Genomic DNA, 14,180 nt, shown 5'->3' with positions numbered 1-14,180 from the left:
TTTTCCAAGTTGATCTTTTTTTTTTTTTTTTTTTGGTTTTTCGAGACAGGGTTTCTCTGTGGCTTTGGAGCCTGTCCTGGAACTAGCTCTGTAGACCAGGCTGGTCTCAAACTCACGGAGATCCGCCTGCCTCTGCCTCCATCGCCTGGCGACTTAAATCTTTAATGGTGTTTCACAGAATCATTATCCTGTGACTTATAAGAGATTTTAATAACATGGTTATTATTAAAATTCCTTAAATTATTTGCTAGCATTCGCAAGACCATTATTGGTATTTGGTTATAATGGAGTCCTAGGAAGGACATGCGTAGTGTTATTTGACAAAGTGAAGTTCCAGATACGACACAGCGATTATTTTACTGGAGCTCCCAAACCTTTGTACTGTGTCTTGTAGCTGACTAGTCAGGGATAAAAAGTAATCTCTATAAGATGGTAGGTGTAGTTTTAGGCAACAGCTAATGAGTATTTCAAATGTCTTAAAGGGGTATCCAAATGATTGTCTTACTTAGGGTTTCTGTGCCGCGAAGAGACTCCACGCACGACCACGGCAATTCTTACAAAGGAAAACATTTAATTGGGGTGAGCTTATGATTCAGAGGTGTTAGTATTTTATTATCATGGTGGGTGGCATGCAGGCAGACATGGTGCTGGAGGGAGAAGGAGCTGAGAATTCTACATTTTGATCCTCAGGCAACAGAAATTGGGTGTGGCCTGAGCATATAGGAGACCTCAAAGCCTGACTCCAAAGTAACACACTTCCTTTAACAAGGCCACACCTCCTAATACTGCCACTGACTATGGGCCAAACATTCAAATAAGAATCGATGGGGTCATACCTATTAAGTCATCACAGTGATTGTCTGAGTAAGGTGATACAGCCACCTGCCAGTTATTAGTACGGAGCAAATAACTAACTTTTGTTTAATTTTTTTTTAATTTTTAATAAATTTTTTTAATTTAATTTTTGTTAAATTTTGTTTAGTGGTGTAATAATCATTGAGGATCTTCTCACTAAGGGGTTAATTCTATGAACTATCCAAAAACATTATTTGACAAGCTAATAACCTGGTCTCTTTCAGGTGTTATATTTCTTAGTAACAGAGTTTTCAGAATGCAGTTTAAAGAGCAGAGCCAAATCCCCACTAGTGATGGGCAGATTAGAGTGCACCTAACTGAAATACCCTGATTATAATACATTTTGCTATTTTAGCTTATTGGCCATGAAATTAAGCATTCACCTAAATACAGATTTTATAGTTGAGCAGGAAAAGGGAATATCATCCATATATTTCAGGAATAATATTTCTGGGAATCTAAATGTGTTTTATGTTTTAATTGTAATTGTTCCTGTACTAGAAATTGTGCCCATTTTAATTTTTCCCGATGAAGGTGCCATTGGTCAATGTATAGTGAATTATTACTACCATAGGGGAAAAACAAAAGGAAACTAACAAAAATAAGCAAATAACAGCAATAAAATCTAAGCTCTGGGGAAGCCAACCTGGCCCATACTGTAGCAGTAGAACCCCATCAACCCTTTCTTGGTACTGGGGTGATACAGAGACCACTCTCTAAATTGCAGTGATCAAAAAGGGCCACATGGCCAGAGGACTTTGAGTTCCAATCGGTTTTCTCAGGAAGACTGAACAAACTTGACTGGCCCGGAAGCCAAGCAGCTGCTGAGTTTTGCTGTGGCCTGCCAAGATGTGTTCAGCAGGAGAAAAAAAAAAGGTGTTTTTTGTTTGTTTGTTTGTTTTGTGTGTGTTTTGTTTTGTTTGTCCCTCTTTCCTATTGTTTAAAAAATGATTGACAAGGATATTTATCTTCTCCTTCATGACCTCTTTATATTAATTTATTTGAGTATAAAGTGGAAGAGTTATTACTCCAAGTATTTTGTTCCTTTGGATCTTAGGAGACCAGTTATTTTCTACCTGCCGTCTCCCATCAACTGTTTGTGAAATAACCACTCTAAGGCTTAATATCAGTTACAATTGTTTGGCCAATGGCTTAGACTTCTTACTGGTTAACTCTCTCTTTTCAGTTAACCCATTTCTATTACTTTATATTTTCCACAATGCTCCTGGGCTCATGGCTTGTTAACTCATATCTTGCTTCTCCACTGGCTACATGGTGTCTCCTCCCCTGCCTTCTCTATGTTAAATGCGGATTTCCCACCTAGCCATATTCTGCATGGCCATGGGATGAAACAACTTTTTTTTTTCATCAACCAATAAGAGAAACACAGTGACTTCATATGGAAGGACATCTTACATCAAATAATTATATAAACACTGTCCTTGTCACAGAATACTATGAACCTATATTTATCCCACTCTCCCATTTAGAATTGTGGACCCTTTTAAGTGAGTTCTTTTGTCAGTTTGCCCCTAATTCTGCTGAACGAAAAACTTTCTTAACGTCTAGGGCCAAGTCCCACATTGTCAGGGTGCCGGCAAGCTTCATGGCTGGCGCAGAAATGATCTACAGGAAGTTTAAAAAAAAAAAAAAAACTTGGGTCAGCACCACTTTAGCCAGTGCTGGGACAAAAATTTCTTGGGTTTGACTAAACACTTTATTTTTCTTACTCAGTTAAACAGAGTAAAAGTTCTGGAGAAGGTTTCCATTTGAAAATTATCCTGGCAAGCATTTAGATATGGCTATGTTGAAACTCCATTGCATTGTACATCTCTTTGGTGAGGTACCTGTGACCTTTACTCTAAGAATGGGGTCTTGTTCACCGAGAAACAGAGATCAGGATAAGGAGGATGGACATGTGTTTGATTGACTCAAAATGCAAATTACATAGGACCACTTTCATAAAGATGGATTTTATGCACTGAGGGACTAAGCTCAGAATAAGACTGAACAATGCTCAGGATTTGGGGTGGTGGCAAGATTCAGATGGCAGTGGATCCATAGACTAGCAGAAGCTCTCCTGGGTGTTAGACAACATCCATTCCTACTTCCTAGTGAACAGACATCAGTCATTTCCTTCACTTAAAGAAAAAATCCTTCATGTTTAACAGTTCTGGTTCATGTAATGCTTTCTGCAAGCTGTGCCTTTTACATTATTCCTTTGGTCCTTTCACCAGAACATCTGAGAAAGTCTTAGGTCAGTGAAAGTCCCCATAGTGACTAAACCTATTGCCAAATTTCCTAATTATAAATTTGTTAAAAAATATTTGTAATTCTATTTTGTCTACATATTGTTCATTAATTGTTCTGTCCCTTGGTTGCTGAAACTAATGTCCCTTGGTACAGTCATTTGCATCACTCTCTCATTGCTCAGGAATTCTAGACCTCAGCCCAGAGTTGCTGGATTAGAGCTGCATCTTCATTGAATTTATCACTTATTATTGTTCATATTGAGTTGAGCGGTACCCTCTCCATCACCATGGCTCTCTAATGTGAGAAAAGTACATTATGTGTGGTGTAGTGTGATATTAGCATTGGACAAAAATGCTTATTTCAAATTTTTATTTATTTATGTTGTGTGCACGGTTATACTACTATTGTCTTTGTCTAAGAAATTGATCCTCTGGAATTGGAGTTACAGATAGTTGTGAGCAGCCATGTGGCTGCTGGGAATCCAGGTCCTTTGGAAATGCAGCGAGGGCTTTTTACTGCTGAGCCATCTCTTCAACTGCAACAATACTCTTTTGTAGATACCGTCACTCTCCATTGTATGGTTCTTATATGTACAGTATGCATAGGAGTTCCTGGGATCTTCTGCCATACACTTTCCTTAGTGCTGAGCCCTGTGCAACATCACAGCACTACATCAGACTTGTGTTAGGGACATGGCTCACACACATCTGAAGTTCTTCTAGCTCTCTTCTCACTCGGGGTGACCTCTAGATTAATATGTAGAAGTGTATATTCCTCTGTTTTTATTGCTGTTTTAATTTTTATAATATACAGTATTCATTTCGTTATCTTTATTTCAGGAAATGGTGTCATTCAGTGACGTGGCCATTGATTTCTCTGCAGAGGAGTGGGAATGCCTGGGCCCTGGATCAGTGGAATCTGTACAGGGTTGTGATGTTGGAGAAGAATTTCAGCAACTTTGTGTTCCTGGGTGTGTTTTCCTCTTTTTAGATTGTTGCTGCCTTTTAAGCCAAGGCTGTCCTAATCAGGAACTGCAATCTCAGTCTAACAGGTAAAATGGGCTGGGTTTGGTTTTGTTTTGGTTTTGGTTTTGGTATTCTGTAGACCAGGCTGGCCTCAAACTCACAGAGATCCGCCTGCCTCTACCTCCCAAACAGATATAATTTTTGATAGACAGGTCATCTTCAAACCCTTCCTTCAGAGATCTACGGAATATGACATTTAAGATGTTTTTTTTTAAAAAAAAAAACTTTATTTAACTTTATTTCATGCGCATTGGTATAATGATGTCAAATTCTTTTGAACTGGAGCTACAGACAGCTCTGAGATGCCATGTGGGTGCTGGGAATTGAACCCAGGTCCACTGGAGGAGCAGTCAGTGCTCTTAACCACTGAGCCATCTCACCAGCCCCTTAAGATGTTTTAATAGCAAAGTTTCCCTTTTTTATAACAATAAGATATGTCTGCTAATGACAGCACCAATCTACTTTGGAAATGATAAGCATCCTACACTGTATTTTAGATAAATGTGCCTATAAGTTGTCTTTGTTAGCCCTTTGTTAGTCTTGTTTTCTGATTCTCCTGTCTTAATCACCCAAGACACTGCCTGACAGGCAGGGTTACCAAGGATAGTTTCAATAAGCATCTTGAAGAGATGGTGCTAAGTTTTACATTAACTTCCTGCTTCCTTATTTTTTAAGTAAAACAGATTAGTCTTAGTTTCACGCAGTAGTAGTAAGATCCCAAAAATAAGCAGACCTGAGCTTTAAACTTACAGGTATTAGCAGAAATAACTAGGAAACGTGGTAAACATTGCTGTGAAAGCTTCGGCTCACAGGCTAACACCGGGTGCTGAGATCACAGGACTGAAACAGCCTGATCCTCTGTGGCTGTGACTGCTCAAGCCGGCTTCTTTACAACTTCATCAGCAAGCAGTTGGGCTGAACGCGGGCACTGTACAAATCACCTTTTGTGCGATCCCGGAAGTTGTTCGCGCTGACTTATGGGAAATGTAGTTCCAAACACGATGACGTCACAAGACGGGTCTTGGATACTTCCGCATTCAGTATTGAAACTTAGCTTCTCCCCAAAGTTAGGCGAGTGTTCTTCTCAGCGCTGGGCTTGGATCCCTGACATGGAGGTTGGTGCAGGGTGCAGCGCCGTCCTGCAGATCTGAGGGACTGTGCAAGGTGGTGGGTCCGGCGTGGAGGTTGCTGACTTGGGCTGCTTAGTGGGGAGGTGGGAGAAGCTGACCTGGAGGTGTTGTGCTGACCTAGGCTGGGCCACTACACCCCGGTGCAGGTTTGACAGGGGAGAGGGCGCCACGCCAAAGCCATGTTCTCTGAGTATCCAGTCTCCTAGGACGCCCCTGCTGCCCGAGCCCACCTGTGCTTCTGGAACTGCAGGGCTGGCTCAGTAGCCTAGGAATGGAAATTGGAAAGAACCGGTTGCAAGGGCAGAGAAGGGCTGTGACTGCTCAGGTCTGAGGAGTGAAGGGAACTCACTTTCCTGCTTGCCTGGGAAGCATGCTCTCCCTCGTGACCCTTGCTTGCATATTAACGGTAGTCATAATTCTCAGGACTTCTAGACCTCTTCCCTCCTATCCTCAATGGTCAACCTACTGCTCCTGGTTTAAGCTCACAGAGGTGCCTATTGTTCCTAGTTTCCAGAGACAGAACCCTGTGAGGGCTATTGTTATATGGAAGGTTAGTTCCTTCCCCTGTGGCATGGTTTGTTATGGATGCCTCTGGTTTCAAAGGAATCCCTGATGTACACGCCGTGACTTGAACCATCACATTAACACCCCTGTGTAGCCACAGGTATTGATGTGTCATTGTGCAATCCACATAATTACAGAGCTTACACTGCAGAGTGGAAGAGACTCGACTATAGTACTGCATCAGTATCGCTTGAGACTGTGTGACGTCAGAAGTTTGGACTCCTTTTCAGATGTGAGGGAGGACGTGATGTGATGAGAGAAATGGGCCTCATGATTGACAGGAGGAAGCTTGAATGTCTGTGTAAGGGATGGGGAAACGCCCCTGCTCCTCTGACAGGCGCTGTAAATTGTCCTCGCATTACGTGCTTTTCTGTCTCTTTCTTTTATCTGCATTGTTTGCACTCAGTAAACACCCTCAGTCACTGAATGTGGCATCCAGGTCCACTGATGCTCCTCAGATAGGTCTAGAAAGATTTGCCAAAGTTTTCGTGGTGGGCTGAAGACAATAGGAGATAAATTTGGAAGGCTGTCGCCCACTAAGGGTTCTTTGGATTGCCTATAGAAGCTTCCTGTTCATGGGAAAACTGCTGCTCTCTTCTTAACCAGAAAACGGGATAGCTTCATCTGGAGTCATTTGGGTGTCCATGCCTAATATTCCTTAAAAACGGCGGCGGGGCGGCGTGGGTGTGTGGACAAACACGGGATAGACGGACGCAAAGGAAGAGACGGACACGCGGCTCCCACGTGGGTGCGCTTTAATGGGGAGAGGGGAACACGATAAGGGCGGGACGTGCAGACACACAAGGATAAATGGGGGGGGGGGAAGGACCAAGGGAGCAAGAGAGCGAAACCTCGTGGAGCGCTCGCTTTTAACTGCGGGCGCAAGGTTATCTGGGAGTAATGGTCTTCACCTGGGCGCGCCAGCGCGCACAGGTGACGGTAATCCAGGGGAAGTCTGGGAGCTGTAGTTTCCAAGGAATAACATTCCAACCTTTTTAGTTTATTAAAAAAATTAAAATTGGGGGGGGGGTCTTTAGGGAATGGGAATGGGGGCGTAGCCCGGTCTCTCATGACTGCTTCCTGCTGACTTTGGGCGTCGAGGGGTCCAGGGAATGTTCAGTTGGTCCGCTGGCGTTCTGGGCTGGCTGATTGAAGAAGTCACCTCCGTCCGGTTTTTCCTTCTGAGTAGCTGGGCTGGCTGATTGAAGAAGTCACTGGGATGCTGGAAGGCAAAAAATCGCATTAGTGGAGAAAGAAATTAGGGAGAAGAGATCTGGAAGGTTTGGTTAGAGGGGAAACTTAGGGGGTGGGGGAGGAGTCCTAGGAATAAAAGAAAGAAGGAGATAAAAGAAAAAAAATTAAATGATACTTATTCCGTTACTGAGCCGCTTGTGAATCTGCTTAGGTGAACTGACCTGTTAAGTGGCTTTGTTAAAAATCTGCTTACCGCTGGAGCCCTTGGCTTCGTATTTGATGATCTGTAATGGCAGCTGAATAGTTATTTAGAATTTTGGAGAAGGAAAGATGTATTAACGCAGGAGAATTAGGTGGCAGATGGGGTAGGAGGGGCTAAGCCAGGTGTCTTTTGGAACTTAAGGGAACAGGGTCCCGTCTGGGTTACCGTGTATGAAGGATTATTTTGAGCTGTGGAAATAAAGGGCTTGAGGTGTGTCAGATGGATCCAGTGGGGAACCCCTTTTAGCTTAGCAGCTGTGGGAGTTAAAAGAATTACTCTAAAGGGTCCCTGCCATTTAGGGGCAAGAGGTGAGGGGCGTTGACCTGGGGGTGAGAGCAATACCTCATCACCTATTTTAATTGGTGGAAAACATGCGTCAGTGCAGGGCTGAGGTAGAGCGTGATCCGCAAAGTCCCATAGAAGTGAACGTAGGTGTGAAAGAAGAGGGGTGAGCAGGTGATCGGGCAGGGGGGAGGTTTCTGGTGAGAGGCCGGGTGTTAAAACTGGCCGCCCATACATAAGTTCAAAAGGTGAAATGAAGAGGGGACCCTTGGGGAGGGCCCGGAGCCTGAGAAGAGCAAGGGGCAGAAGTCTTACCCAATCGAGGTGAAGTTCCTGTGACATCTTCATAAGGGCTGTCTTTAGAGAGCGGTTAGTTCGTTCTACCTTACCTGAAGACTGTGGATGGTAGGGGATATGAAAGTTCCAGGGGATTCCGAGTGCCTTGGACAGGGTTTGACAGATCTGTGACGTAAACTCTGGACCGTTATCTGACTGGAGAGAGGCTGGGAATCCAAACCTAGGGATAATCTCTCGGAGAAGAATGTCAGAGACTGTCTGGGCTCTCTTGTTAGAGGTGGGGAAAGCTTCAACCCATCCAGACATTGTATCCACCAGAACCAGGAGATATTTAATTTTCCTGACTGTGGGCATATGAGTAAAATCCAGCTGCCAGTCGGCTCCCGGGAGAGAACCTCTGGCTTGGTGGGTAGGAAAAGGGAAGCTGCGATATTTGGTCCTGGGATCTGACTTTTGGCAGATCTGACAGGAAGCAGTGGTGGCTTTTAAAAACCTGATATCGTCAGGTGTGGGTTTGACATGTGTTTTTACAAAATGAAGTAGGGCTTTTTCATTGGGATGAAAAAGCTGGTGTAGGTAGGACAGGATCTGTCGGGTGTTGGGAGATGCCTGTGGGACTGTGGGCTGTACTGTAAATACTCCCTGAGGTAGCCGAGGCAGGCCTGTATTCTGGAGTGCTGCCATCTTAGCTGCTCTGTCCGCTCGGTTGTTTCCCTTGGAGACAATGGAACTGTCAGATTGATGAGACCGGCAGTGAATAATTCCTATAGCTTTAGGGAGATAAGAAGCTTTTAGTAAGTTCATAATATGCTCTGAGTTGGTAATGGATCCTCCCTTCGCCGTGAGAAGTCCGCGCTCCTTCCAGATGGCTGCATGAGACAACAGAATATGAAAGGCATATTTGGAATCTGTGTAAACATTTAAAGACTGTCCCGCGGCTAACTGAAAAGCTCGGGTGAGAGCTATCAGTTCGGCTTGTTGATTTGTTGTAAGGGCAGGTAGTGCCCTGGCCTCGATTATCTCTGTATCTGACACTATGGCATAACCTGCTTTGCGCGTCCCGTCACATAGAAAGGAGCTGCCGTCTGTGTACCAGGTGTGAGTAGCCTGGGACAGACTGCCCTCCTGTATATGTGAGGGGTGGGGTAGTAGGTCCTCTAGGACCTCAATGCAGGAGTGAGATGGGGAATCATTAGCATTAGGTTGAGGTAGAAGATTTGAAATATTGAGAGGTTGGCAAGATTGGAAATTGATGCTCGTATCTTCCATCAGCGCCACCTGAAGGGAAAGAACTCGAGAAGGGGGTAAGGTTTGTAGACCTTTGTAGGTTAAGAGGTTAGACAGGTTATGGTGAGAGAAAACTGTAGTAGGTGCTCCAAAGGTTAGCTTTTTTGACTCACGAATAAGAAGTTCAGCAGCTGCCAAAGCACGTATGCAGGGTGCCCAGCCCCGGGTGGTAAGGTCCATCTTCTTTGATAGGTAAGCTACAGGTGCAAAGGAGGGTCCCAGTTGGTGTCCTAGGACTCCCAGGGCATAGCCCTCTTTCTCTGCTACGTAAAGAGAAAAGGGGCGGGTTAAATCCGGAAGATGGAGGGCTGGGGCTTGGATCAGGGCCTGCTGGAGTCTCCGGAAAGGTTTTGTGATGGGGTGAAGAAGGGGCTCATGTAGAGAGCCGAGAGCTGCTTCATATAACGGGCGAGCAAGGAGGGAGAAGGAGGGTATCCAGGAACGCAGGAAACCAGCCACTCCCAGGAATGATAAAACCTCTTCTTTGGTGGAAGGAACTGCAAGAGATTGAATTAGTCTTTTTCTGTCCAGAGTAATAGCCTTTTGTGTTGGGGTTATGGTCAATCCCAAATATGTTACCTGAGTCGTGGACAATTGAACTTTGCCTGGTGAGACTCTGTAGCCCTTTTTGGATAAAAAATTTAATAAGGCGGCAGTGTCAGTCCTGCTGGTCTCCAAAGATGGGCTACACAGCAGGATGTCATCGACATAGAGTATAAGCTTTGATTTAGGGAGAGGCAGAGAAAGCAGATCAGAGGCCAGAGCCTGGCCAAAGAGGTGTGGGCTGTCCCGGAATCCCTGAGGGAGAACGGTCCAGGTGAGCTGTGTAGAAAAATTAGTATCAGGATCTGTCCAGGTGAAAGCAAAGATGTTTTGAGATTGAGGGCTGAGGGGAATAGAGAAAAAGGCATCCTTGAGGTCCAAGACGGAGAAGTGGGAGGTCCCTGAAGGAATGGTGGACAACAAAGTGAGAGGATTAGGCACGACCGGGTGTAGAGGTACCACAGCAGAGTTAATGAGCCGGAGGTCCTGAACCAAACGATAAGTTCCGTTAGATTTTTTGACAGCCAATATTGGAGTGTTAAAGGGGGAAGAGGTGGGGCGAAGCAGCCCTTTTCTCAGAAGGTCAGAGACTATAGGTTTTAACCCTTTGAGGCTTTGGGAAGAGAGGGGATACTGAGCCTGGGTGACGTATCCGGTGGGGTTTTTTAACTGAATAACAACAGGGGAATGGTGTTCAGCGACAGCGGGATTTTGGGTGTCCCACACGAGAGGGTTCACTTGGGAGGCTGGAAGAGGAAAAGACATATTAGTGTCAGGAGATCGCGGGGTCAGGAGAAGCAGCAGCTGCGTCACCGACGAATCTGGAATGAAACGGGTTGGGGGCGCGAAAGAAATGAAAGCTCCCAGCTTGGTCAGAAGATCCCTTCCCAAGAGTGGAACTGGGCAGGTTGGTAGAACCAGGAATGAATGGCTGAGAAAAATACCTCTAAATACGCAGTTGAGAGGCGGGGTTTGGTGAGGTAGATAAGGCTGTCCTCCCACCCCAACAATAGGGGAGCTTGAGGGGGAGGTTGGTCCCCAAAATTCCCTTAGAACCGAGTATGTTGCTCCGGTGTCCAAGAGAAATGAGATGAGACGACCCGACACGGTTATCAATACCCGTGGCTCCTGGTTGCAGATGGGCGTGGCGGTCGGGTTGTTGATGGAGCCCGGGTACCTTCAGTCCTCCAGGGCCAGGCCCAGCAAGTCGGCCTGAGGAGCCTCTGGGCCCGTTGCCCCAGCATTACTGAACACACGGGGGCAGTCCACAGACCAGTGGCCCTCCCGATGACATTTAGGGCAGGGGCCCCGTGGGTTACGATGAGGATTGGGGCAGCCCTTGGCCCAGTGACCCGTCTTACCGCATTTGAAACAGGGTCCGGGGGGCGGCGGGGGAGCAGCGCGAACAGGGTGAGCAGTGAAGTCTGTCGCCTCAGCTGGTCGGGCGGGTGCAGTAATCACGTGGCAGTGATTTTTGGCTTTTTCGTTTCTCGCGTGGTAAACTTTGAAAGCCGCCTCCAGGAGCTGTGCCTGTGGAGTCTGGGGACCTTTTTCTAAGCGCCTAAGTTTACCTTTGATGTCTGGGTAGGATTGGTTGATGAAGTGAGACATTAGGAGTTGTCTGCCCTCGGTAGATTCTGGATCCATGTTTGTGAACTGTAACATAGCTTTGGTTAGTCGGTCAAGAAATGCAGAAGGATTTTCCTTAGTATCCTGAAAAATTTCTGAGAGTTTGGAATAATCTACAGGTTTAAGGGCGGCCTTACGGAGTCCCGCCATAAGACAGGTTAAGAATTGGTCTCTGGCCAGAATGCCGGCGGGGGAATTATAATCCCAGTGGGGCTCCCGGTCAGGCACCGCCTCCGCCCCGGGAGGGTGGGAGGCGAGAGTCTGGTGTACCTCGTCGGCGTACTGTCTCGCCTGTTCCCAGACACGTCTGCGTTCCTCGGGGAGCAAGTTATTGAACAGGAGGGTTTGTACGTCGTGAAAAGTTAGGGAATAGGACTGAGTCAGAAATTGAAATTCTCTTATGAAATTGGTAGGATTAGCAGTATATGACCCGAGCAATTTTGAGACCTGAGAGAGCTCTGATAAGGAAAATGGTACATGAACCCTTATTAGACCCTCCGAGCCGGCCACCTCCCTCAAGGGCAGAACTGTAGCTGGCTTGATTTGACCTGGGTTAGTCCTCGCTGCGGCCTGCGAACGGGTAAGAGGCGGGGTAAAAGTCGGAGCCAGACTGCGGGTGGATTTAGTGCCTGAGGGGGGTTTGCGCCGCGAAGAGGAGGAAGCAGCAGGGGGGGAGGGAGACCGGGAAGAGTCTGAAAGTCCTTCCTGCTGTCTGTGGCCAAAAGAAACGGTTAGCCGTTCGTGGGTGCGACTGCGCCTGCGGGAGAGGTGAGGTGAGGGTGAGTTGGAACTGGAATGAGAATTAGGATGTCGGCGAGAACGGAGGCTGCGAAAACTCCTTGGGGAAAGAGATCTGGACCTGGGGAAATGTCTGCGCGGAGATGGTGAACGGGAGGAAGGCCTGCGGGCAGGAATGTTAAAATGTCTGCGTATCGGCGGAGAACGGGATGAAGACCTAGACTTGTTAAAACGGGCTGTAGAAGGAAGAGGAATGTTAGAACGAGGCGCGCGGGGTGAAGACTTAGGATCTGTGGGAGGAAAAGGGGCGGGTGAGATTTCGTGCGGCCGAGGGGGGCGGGAAGGGGCGGTCAGGGGGCGGGAAGGGGCGGTCCCACGAGGCCTGGGAGGAGGAGGCTCGTCAGCCGGGTCCATGGCGGTAGCCAGAGAAGGGAATACCTGTTGGGAAGGGAGATTTTGTGAGGACAGTGCCAGGAACATGTGAGCGGGTGAGCAGTGAGCAACTGTAGAAGGATTAGTCTTTAGAGCCATGTAAAAAAATCCCATAATATACATTAACTCCTTCCATTTTGTTGAGCGGTGACAAAAATTAGCCAATTCACGTAAGATGTCAGGATCAAATGAGCCCTGAGGAGGCCAGCGGATATTGCCCTCCAATTTATAACGGGGCCACGTTTTGGAGCAAAGACGGACGAGTTTATCCATCTTAATGGACGGAATGAGGGCGTGGGGTTTTAGAGACTCCAGGAGTTGACCCAGAGGTGAATCAGGGGGAATAGGCTTAGATTGTCTTGAACCCATGACAGATCTGGCCGCTGGCGAGCACAGCAAGTCCTCTATCCAGGCGTCCGAGGAAAGAGGAGGCCGTGTTATGGGCGAAGATTGACTCGAAACCGGCAACCGACGAGTACCAAACTCGGCCGGCAGGAGGACAATCACGCCGTTAGGGCTGACCGTACAGCCGGAAAGGTGTCCACTCCGTTAGTGGACCCGACGCGGGAGGCACAGATAGGAAGGAAGAGCAGTAGGAAAACCAGGGCACCAAACCCTGGGGAGAAAGCGACTGAGAGCAATGAGCTCCCAGCTGCGGCAGAACCAAACCAGGGGCACAAGACCAAGAGAAGGGAGGGGGGCAATGGGAAGGCAATTCCAACCCAGATTAGCCAGGGGGAGCCGGCCGGACGTCCCTAGGCGTATCAAGGAGGGAAAGGCCCGCGGGGGGGGGGGACTCACGGTTAGTTGGAGATGGCCGTGGGGCGGTGGTGGTCCCGGTTCTGACTTTGTGTCCGGCGTGAGGTCCCGGGCCCGGAGCCCGGACCTCAGGTGGAGAATCCGGCACGGAGAAGTCCCCGAGTCGACGGCACCAAGAGTTTCGTTATCCCAAATAACTTGTTCCAATGTGGAAACAGTTTCATAGGTTTTCAGAACAAAGACTGTGATTAATCAAGATAAGTTTAAAAATACATTGGCAGGTGCTATGAGATGGGGGACCTATTCTGTCTGCCTAAGAAACTATCTGGTGACATTGTTGGCTTTTGAATAGATGGAAGCTAGCATTCTGCCAAGTCGGTGGATTCTGAAAGTCTCTTTCATCTATTGTCATAAGCTGTTTGGCTCACCACAGAGTGCTAGAAGAAATGAATGTTTCTGAAGGATAAAACCAGCCCGAGGAAAGCTAATTACTCTCTGAACCTGCAACATCCCAGTCTCCCCACAGTAATGAATCTCCCCATGGCCTTTCAGTCTCTACAGACACAGATTCCTCCCAAGGGTTTCCACTCACAACCAGACACAGCTTCTTTTCAGTAAGTTTCCTCCACAGCCACTCCCCCTAGCTCACGTGCTCTTGCACATACTGCCCAAGTGTGTGTCAAGCCAAGTGTTTGTGCACTGGAGACTGGCTGATGACATTGGAGTGCACTCTTAGGAAACATGGGCTTCAAACCACCTTGTTTTAGCTCCTGAAATTTTCAGTGAGTTTCCAACCGTGTTTAAAATAATAAGACACTTCCTTCTTAATGTTGCTGATACCTAGGGAAAATCGTAGCTGTATGGGAAGTGGGAAAAGCACCCTGCCTTCTCCATCAGAACATTCCAGGCAGTGAGTCTAGGACAGTTTGC

The 14,180-nt window shown here is 47.0% G+C and overlaps 1 pseudogene; it reads left to right on the top strand.

Annotated features, from left to right (window-relative positions):
* The window catches only part of LOC126503229 (zinc finger protein 728-like), a 47,557-nt pseudogene that overhangs the window by 13,451 nt on the left and 19,926 nt on the right, over positions 1–14,180 (top strand).

Source organism: Alexandromys fortis, unplaced genomic scaffold (assembly GCF_014885135.2).
Source record: "Alexandromys fortis isolate MF-2015 unplaced genomic scaffold, M_Fortis_MF-2015_v1.1 scaffold_52, whole genome shotgun sequence".
NCBI lineage: Eukaryota > Metazoa > Chordata > Mammalia > Rodentia > Cricetidae > Alexandromys > Alexandromys fortis.
Note: the sequence above shows the minus strand (reverse complement) of the source record. Positions and strands in the feature narration are given on the sequence as shown.